Consider the following 9,768-nt stretch of genomic DNA (forward strand, 5'->3'; position numbering starts at 1 on the left):
GGAAATATATGGCAAAATAGGGCAAAGTCAGCATGGTTTCAAAAAGGGGAGGTCATGTCTGACCAATCTGTTGAAATTCTTTGAGGAAGCAACAAGCAGATTAGACCAAGGAGAGACGATGGATATTATCTACCTGGACTTCACGAAAGCCTTTGACAAGGTCCTGCACAGGAGGCTACTGAGTAAGATAAGGGCTCATGGTGTCAGAGGTAAGATGCTAGCATGGATAAAAGCATAGCTGTCTGGCAGAAGAGAATGGGGAGAAAAAGGTCCTTCTCAGGATGGCAGCCAGTGACAGGTAGTGTTCCATAATTTTTTCCTTCAAACATTAATGATCAAGATGAAGGAACTGAGGGCATTCTGGCTAGGTTTGCAGATGATACAAAGATAGATAGAGGGACAGGTAGCATTGAGCATGGGAGGGAGGCTGCAGAAGCATTTGGAAAGGTGAGGAGATTGGACAAAGAAGTGGCAGATGGAGTACAACATTGGAAAGTGTGAAGTCATGGACTTTGGTAGGATTGACCTATTTTCTAACTGGGGAGAAAATTCTGAAGTCTGAATTTGAGAGCTCTAGTCCAGGATTCTCTCAAGGTAAAATTATAGGTTGAGTCAGTAGTGGGGAAGGCAAATGCAATGATGGCATTTATTTTGAGAGGACTTTAATATAAAAGCTGGGATGTACTTCTGAGGCTATATAAGCCTCTGGTCAGATTACATTTAGAACTTTGGCTCACATATCTCAGGAAGGATGTACTGGCCTAATTTATGTTCCTGTGTCTTATTTTATGTCTAATATTTTGAGTCTGCTGTGATTCTGATTTTGAATGCATAAAAATGAGAAGAGTAAATTGTAAGTTCTGTTTCTGGAATGGGATTCTGCTGATTGTTAAAGTAGCCTCTGAATTACTCTTTCTCAAACACAATGGAGCAATCGTAAACCCCCTCAATCCAAACTCATAGAAATGAGACTGGAAGCAATTATTATAAATTTGGAGATAATATGGTGTCATTACTCCCCAAGCATAACTGAAATATTACGTCCCAATTGGCAAATAACCTTTTGAGCTGTGGGAAGAATATCGACTTGGAATAGTCCATCAATTTCTGGCGCTGGCCTGTCATCATTTTTTTCATTTTACATCACCCTTTCTGAACTTCATTTTTTGCTGTTACTCTATCTCCGAATCTTTTAATGTCTTCAGGGTCTGTCTTGAATCTTTCTGCATTCAATGGCGTTATTAAGCTCCACTTAATTCAAGTGACTCTTCCTGGGCTATTCCAAACCTTATGGCTTTTAAGCTTCCTGAATATCTTTCAATTCCTGACCTCTTTGCCACTTATACCTGGTTTAATTTGAGTGACCCATTTTTAGCCACTCCATCCTCTCAGGATCTGCAGTCCTCTGAAGAGTTTCTGATTGCCTTTCAGCTTATGGTTTTTCCACTGTTCATTGTTAGCTTTTTCCTGCTTTCCCATCCTTTTTGGGTTGTGCTTGTCTCTTTTAAATTATAATTTGCTTCCAGACAAATCATTTACCAATAAATTATCAATCCCAGACATTGATGAGCTTGGGACAGACCCCAAACTTAGAAGACCAACAACAAACCCAATTCTGACTAATCTCTAATCAGCAACATTTATCCATTTTCCGATAAGCTCCTTTATTAACACATTGGAATTTAATTTCCTTCCAGCTTGAAAATCTTTTGTTTTTTTCCATTAGCAAGGTCTGTGAGCACGCAATATCTTGGAGAATGCAGATTTCAGTCTCTGGCCTTTTAAACAACCATTAAAAATATAACACCCCTGTTTAAGAAGGGAAGAAAGCAGAAGATGGGAAATGATAGGTCAGTTAGCCCTGACCTCAGTTATTGGAAAGATGTTAACAGTCCATTGTTAAGGATGAGATTGCATTGTACTTGGAAGTGTATGGTAAAATAGAGCCGAGTCAGCATGGCTTTATCAGGGGAAGTCATGGCTGACAATTTTATTAGAAGAGGTAATGGTAATGAACAAATTAAACAAGGGAGAGCTCGTGGGCATAATGTATTTGGATTTCCAGAAATCCTTTGACTAGGTACCACACAGCAGTCTGCTAAATAAGGTAAGAGCCCATGGGTTTGGGGACAGGATCTTTGCATGGATGGATTGACACATGAAAAGAGTGGGAATAAAGGAGTCTTTAGGATGACAACTGATGCCTATTGGAGTTTCCACAGTAGTTGGCCTTGAGACTACAATTATTCATGTTATGCATTAACAATCTGGATGAGGGAAGTGAGGGCATTATTGCTAGGTTTGCAGATGACAGAAAGATAGGTCATGTTGAGGAGGTGGGAATGCTGCAGAAGAACTTGGACAGGCTCAGAAAGTGAGCAAAGTAGTGGTAAATGGAAAACAATGTGAGAAAGCGTGAAGTTTTGTACTTTGGTAAGAAGTATAGTGACATGGGCTATTTCCTAAGTAGGAAAGGTTTTGGAAGTCTGCAGCACAAGGGACTTGAGTCCTAGTTCTGGATTCTGCTAAGGTTAACACGCAGTTGGCAGTGAGGAAAGCAAATTCTCAATGGGCAGAATGGCCTAATGCTGCTCCTAAATGCAATAGTCTTACATTCTTGATCACTTTTCTACACATTCCCAACAGTTGTCCTGCTCCACATTCATACTGGATCAGGCTCTAACCACCCTTAATGCTATAAACAATGCTCTTGCAATTTGAATTTGTTGGAATATTTTTTTCTCCTCTTTATGTGTCTTGTCTTTGGCAGTGGAAGCATTTGGGACAGCAACCCATCTGTTTCCCAACCAAGTCTCTCCTTTAAATGGTCAGTGAGAGTTCTGTGTTCTCTTTTTCACTTTTCATTTCTCTTCAGCCTGTCCCTGTGGTATTTACCTCACCTCCATCTTATCCTGGTTTGTGACAGCTTTCAGACACTAGCTTCCCTGCCATTTTCTACCAACTTTTTAAGTCATAGACATCAGTTGGATTTGCTGCTTCTTTAGGCCCTCCTGTAATCTCAACCTCAACATGAATCTGAATTGGAAAGGGTGTGGAGGCTTTGAACTCCTTGAGGAGAATTACCTCATGTGGGTCAGTGTGGCTGGCTTCAACATGAAGTACCTGCACCCATGGTCAAATGTGAGCTGCATCAGACATTTATATTCACTGTATGACAGGTTCGGCCATTTTCTTCAAGGTAAGGAACTTTTTGCCTGTATGCCTCTTGCAATAGCTAATAGAATTGAAGTCACTCCCCTCTGTTATCTCCCAGTCAGTGACACTTCTTCAAATAAGAGAAATCAAACCTTTTTGAGCTTTCCCTGTCAGTCTGCTTTGTGAACCAATAGGCTGGCCATTTTGACAGCTGTGCTAACCATTCAAAAGGGAAAAAGAAGCTGCCTACCTCTTCATCAAAACACTTTGGGATGAAATGCTCAAGTATGGAGACCTGAGACTTCCAGGTTAGTTTAGTTGTGGTGTCTTGCTGAATCTGTTTTCAGTTCAAAATGTCTCAAATTAAATTACCTTTCTTGTCTAGAAATCTCTTTCCTCCATTTTTTCCTGAATGGCCCTCTCCTCTTCTTTCTGTACTGGAACAGCTTGGCCAATGGCACAAATCCTCAGTACTATTGCTGGAATGTTGGCAGGGTCCGTCGCCTTTCTCCTACCCAGAACCTCCAAGCATTTCTTGAATATCTGGTGGAATGAATCTTGGAATTGGCTGAAGATTGGTATCTGTGATTCTGGGGATATCTGGAAGAGGCCAAGGTGGATCATCCTCGATGTGAATCTTTCCCCCATACACCAGCTCCTCAGCCATGCTTCATCTGCTCTATCCTCCTATTCCTGCCCTCACTAGCTCGTAGCATCGGGAGTAATCCAGATATTACTACTCTCGAGGACGTCGTTTTAAAATTTCTGCCTAACTCTCTGTAATCTCCCCTCAGAATCTCAACCTTTACCCTTCCTATGTCATTGGTTCCAATGTGGACAATGACCTCTTGCTGGCCCCTCTCCCCCGTGAGAACATTCTGCACCCTCTCTGAGACATCCTTGATCCTGACACCAGGGAAGCAACACACCATTCTGCTTTTTCGTTGCTGGCCACAGAAACGTCTGTCTGTACCTCGGACCAAAGAGTCCCCTAACACAATTAATCTCTTGGAAGCTGACACACCCCTCGTTGCATTAGAGCCAGTCTCAATACCAGAAACTTGGCTGTTCATGCTATGTTCCCCTGAGAATCCATCACCCCCTACATTTTCCAAACCAGCATGCCTGTTTGAATGGGTGTATCCACAAAAGACTCCTGCCCTAGGTGCCGACCTCTCTTATCTTTCCTGGAGTTAACCCGTCTATGTGACTGTATCTGAGACTTTCCCCCCTTCATATAACTGCCTTCCATCACATACTGTTGCTGTTTCAAATTCCTCATTGCTTCTAACTGTCTCTCCAACCAATCCATCCGATCTGATATGGTTCTCAACCAGCAGCATTCATGGCAGATATAATCCGCAGTAGTCCTTAAACTCTCTTTAAACTCCCACATCTGACAAGAAGTACATATCACTCTATTAAAGGCTATTTTTGCTCCTTCAACAATCTACAGAACCAGAAAGTAGCACTGTCTTATTCCTCTACAAACACTGCCCCAGGTTAAGTGAATAGTTATGGCTTATATTTTAAGTTTAATCAAGAGACATATCTCCAAAAACATATAATCAAGAAATAACCCAATCTACTCACTACTGCTGGTTCTCTGTAGGCCACACCTAAAACAACAATTAACTTATCTGATTCTGTGCTGTGAATTTCACCCAACAGTTCCTCCAAGCTCAGTTGTGAATTTCACTGTTGCATTCTGATGTCCAGCAATACATGAATCTAAACATCAAAAGCAGTAACTGTGCAGGTTCTCTGTCTCTCTGTCTTTCTGCAATGACCTCACCATATGCTTCCTTCGTCTGTTCTTCTCCCTTTTAAAACTGTTGTTGTTTTGACTTTTTTTTCCCAAAGTTCCAAAACAATGCAACAGCATATGAAACAGTAATCGCTGCTCCTGCAATTCGAGGAAATCACCTCCAGCACCTAAAATACCTCAAAAAAGGAGCAGCCAGAAATTTTTCCTGTCCTCCATCTTGGATTACCCAGAATCCTGGAACATGAAAAGACCTGAGGTAGCTAAAAGGAAACCCAGAAGAACTGCAGATACCATAAATCAGAAAGGAAAATAGAAGTTGCTGAAAAAACTCACAGCATTTCAAGTCTGGTGACCCATTCTGAGGAAGGGTCATTGGATCCAAAATATTAACTCTGATTTTTCTTCACAGATGCTGCCAGACCTGCTGAGCTTATTTCCCACATGAACAGCTTTTGCAAGTCTGTCTTATACATTTCCGATCTCCAGCTTACAGCAGGACTAGGGTTGGGTTCTGACTCCACCCCAGCCAGGATGGGGATCAAGCCCTGTGCTATTGGCACCAAACTGATTCACACAAACTGAGCCAATGGTGTCCTCACCCCGAAAGGAGTCAAATAGTTGCAGGAACATACACTTTTCCATGTATACTGCAGTCCACTGTCAAAAATCATGCTGTGGAGAGCCTACAGTTTTCCTTCCATTACATGGCTGGTCAGGAATCACTCCTGCTCTAAATGCCTACCATTGGAGTACTCTCGCAAAATCTCTAAGGCCACATTATTTCCATTGGCCATTAAGTCCCAGTGTGTGACTTGATCTAAGCAAAGAGCTCAACAGGAATCACTCCCAATTTTGCTGCCTATATTTCGAAGTTATTGGAAAGAGTTACAGGTTCATATCCAAATTTCTGGCCACATTGTGAATACACTGTCATTAGCCTTCAAGTCCTTGGGTTGAATTTAAACCAGACCTTCTGGCTGCAAGGCAGGAACACTACCTCCTATACAGCAAAACCTCCATTCATGTAAACTAATATACCCATGCTGGTCTTCAGAACAGCATTAGCCTTAATACCACAAAGCCAGAATACAAAAAGTTTTTTAGTCATGCTACATCTATGCAAAGCCTCAGTTAGACTACATTAGGCACAGGGTGGCACTATCTTTATGTACAGTACATTAGCTTTAGAGGGAGTGCAGATTTGCTAGAACACACAAGGAATGAATTACAAGTTGAGGCTAAACAAACCATGGTCAGAAGGTTTTGAACTTAGAAATTAGAAGATTAAAAGATGACTTGATTGGAGCTTTCAAGATATTATGGGCTACTGATTAGCAAAGAAAAATTTTTCTGCTGGTTTCCAAATCAGCAACTAAGGCATACAGTGTAAATATTCAAAGCAGGCCTTTTTGGAGTGAGGTCAGAAAAACACTTTGATGTGAAAGGATGGAAGAGATATTTAGAATGCCTGTTTTCAGATGGTAATTCTGATCTCATTGAATGGTGGAGCAGAGAGGCTAAATGACTGACTATTTTTATGTTCTATATTGAATCAAAAGGAACACAAAGATTGGTCTGTTTCCATGAGCACTGCTATCTCACTAACTGCAATGAATATTGTGATTATTTTCAAAAGGAAATACTAATCAAGAACATTGCTGTAATTTGACAATGTTGGGTGTACATTGACTCATATATTTGCAATAGCATTGCGTGGAGAAACTGAGGTGATTCTGTGACTTGATGTTACAAGCAAAGTGCAACGCATATTAAGTACATTGAGGAAATATCGCTGATAATTGTTTTGTCCATTTATTCTGAAGTGTCAGATTTAAATTGATCAATTGTACAGCTTTTTTAATATACTTAGAAAGTTCAAGCCTGACTGGACTGGCATTCCATTTTTGTCACAAATACTGACAACATTTCAAATAAAGCTCCCAACTCACATGGAAAATGTAAGACATTGATCTACAAATCCTGTAGTTTATGGTAAAAATTTCATCATAATTTGTGCTGTCAGAAATTGTTCACATTTACATCGTCAAACAAATGTTCAATCATTTGATCTTTGTCACAATTGCTAACTGCTAATAATGTGTAAGTCTTTTTCTGTAAATGATTAAGGGTGTTATTTACATAATACTGCATGAGACGATCCAAGACGGAATAGAAAATTCCAACTTATTTATAATCAGTCTCTTAAAGTACTGATAATGCTTTCCAATCACTCATGCTTGGTAGAAATAGTTTCTTAAAAATAACTAAATTTCTGAAAGTATGTTAAAGATTGATAATAATTTTATTCAGGTGTATTACCAGTACTGTACATGTGACACTCTCATTGACATGGATTGACTTGAGAAGAATTCCTGTTGTATTCATGACAGTATTTGGACAGCAAATGAGCACAGTGACAGACTGGAGGTTAACAGTAGTGCATTGTATTTTTGCTGAAAATAGGAACCTAAGGTTCAACATAACAATCTCCTTGTGTCAGTCTATCTATGTCTCTCAAATGTTCCTACCAGAGCTGCTGGGAGATGAAAAAGGAAGCCCAGCTAGCTCTTCCTCTAAGGCATCAGTGCTCGCTTCCTCAGAAGTGGAAAGCAGTTTGTCTTGAGCAGCTGCCCTGTTGAAAATAGAGGCTGTGAACTTGCTGCTTTTACCCACAGGAGACCAAAGAAAGAAACTGTTCACGACCAAAGAAAGAAACTGTTCACAACCAAGAAATAGATGTTGTGGCAATGATAATCGTGCAATCCCAGTGGGGGAAATGGGAGAGTAACACAACAAGGAACAATGCTTCTTGATCGGTGCAAGAACATGGAGGTTTAGGTATCTCCACTGAAGGGATCTGAGACAGGGCCAATATCCTCTCCTCAGAGTGGATGAAGAGACACTGCAGATACCTCTGGTAGGAGTGAGTGGGAGAACTGTGCGAGCAAACGTAGTTACTGAGGCAGCTTTGGGACAATCATTGGTGAAACTCGCTAGACCCCTCAGTGAGGGACCTTCTATGAAACTTGATAAAACTGACACTTAATCAATTTCTGGAAAGATTGCGCCCTGTATTCTGTAATGTTAAATGGTCATTATTTCCAATGGTCATATGCTTCTCACACAGTTTTACATATTTCCTGTTCACTCTGTTCAGACATATCAGTATATACCTCTGGATCGGAGGTAGACTTGAACTGAGGCATTTATGGCTCAAAGATTAGGAGCACTGCCAATGCTCTACCACAAGAATCCCACCCACCCCTACCCCCCAGTGCATTTTAGTTTACTTATTTATGTTTGCAGAACATAAACCGGGTGGCACGGTGGCGCAGTGGTTAGCACTGCTACCTCACAGCACCAGGGACCTAGGTTCAATTCCCGCCTCAGGCGACTGACTGTGTGGAGTTTGCACGTTCTCCCCGTGTCTGCGTGGGTTTCCTCCGGGTGCTCCGGTTTCCTCCCACAGTCCAAAGATGTGCGGGTCAGGTGAATTGGCCATGCTAAATTGCCTGTAGTGTTAGATAAGGGGTATGGGTGGGTTGTGGGTCGGTGTGGACTTGATGGGCCTGTTTCCACACTGTAAGTAATCTAATCTCTTACAAACAAATGAATAGTTTTGTTCCCCATAAACAGATCATCACAAAAAGTGTTCTCATCTATTAACCACAACAGTAAATCGTCTGTATTTCCAATTGATTTATTTATAGGGAAATCCCATTGAGGGCAATGCAAGCCTCAAAGGTGAGACAGAGTCAGGGAGAGGGAAAGGGGGTGGAATCAAATGGAGTTAAAGTGTCATAGTGTCTTACAGCACAGAAACAGACTCCAACTCATCCATGATGACCAAGTCTCCCAAACGTAATTCACCCCACTTGCCTGTGTGTGGCCCACATCCTTCTAACCCTTTCCCATTCATTTACCTGTCCAAATGTTTTTTAAATGTTGTAATGTACCTGCATCTCCCAGTTTCTCTGGCAGTCCATTCCACATACAAACCACTTTCTGTGTGAAGACATTGCCCCTCATGTATGCCAAGATCTGGAGGTTGAAAATTAGTCAACTCAGTTGCATGAAGAGCCATGGGTGAAACCTTCAACCCTGAGTAGACATCAACCTCAAACAGAGGGACAGCCAACAAGAGACCCAAACAGTTATGGGTGGTGCACCTGGATTGTATCTCAGTTCAGGCACTATCCAATTTCACAGTCAAGTTGAAAGTTCTGCTTACATTAATGCTCATGCTGATATCAATCATCACACTGGCTGTCGAGCCCAGAAAAACAGTTTTCAACCAAACGCAGGAGCACTTTCTATGTTTTATTCCAGACTGCAAAATACTCCAGAAACCGATGAACCATAATCTCCCCCTCTCTGAGGATGAAAGTTTTCACCATCCCTCCAGATCTCCCCCTCTCTGAGGATGAAAGATCAGTCCTCAGCAGGGGCCTCACCTTCGTTCCCCTACGCCCTCGGATTAATGAGTTCAACACGCGGCGAGATATTGAACAATTCTTCCGCCGCCTTCGCCTCCGTGCCTACTTTCACAACCAAGACTCCCGCCCACCCTCTGACGACCCCTTCTCCCGTCTCCAACACACCCCATCCACCTGGACACCCCGTGCTGGCCTCCTACCCGCCCTCGACCTCTTTATAGCCAACTGCCGCCGTGACATCAACCGACTCAACCTGTCCACCCCTCTCACCCACTCCAACCTCTCACCCTCAGAACATGCAGCCCTCCACTCCCTCCGCTCCAATCCCAACCTCACCATCAAACCCGCAGACAAGGGAGGCGCGGTGGTAGTTTGGCGCACTGACCTGTACACCGCTGAAGCCAAACG

The sequence above is a fragment of the Hemiscyllium ocellatum genome, chromosome 32 (genome assembly GCF_020745735.1).
Source record: "Hemiscyllium ocellatum isolate sHemOce1 chromosome 32, sHemOce1.pat.X.cur, whole genome shotgun sequence".
NCBI lineage: Eukaryota > Metazoa > Chordata > Chondrichthyes > Orectolobiformes > Hemiscylliidae > Hemiscyllium > Hemiscyllium ocellatum.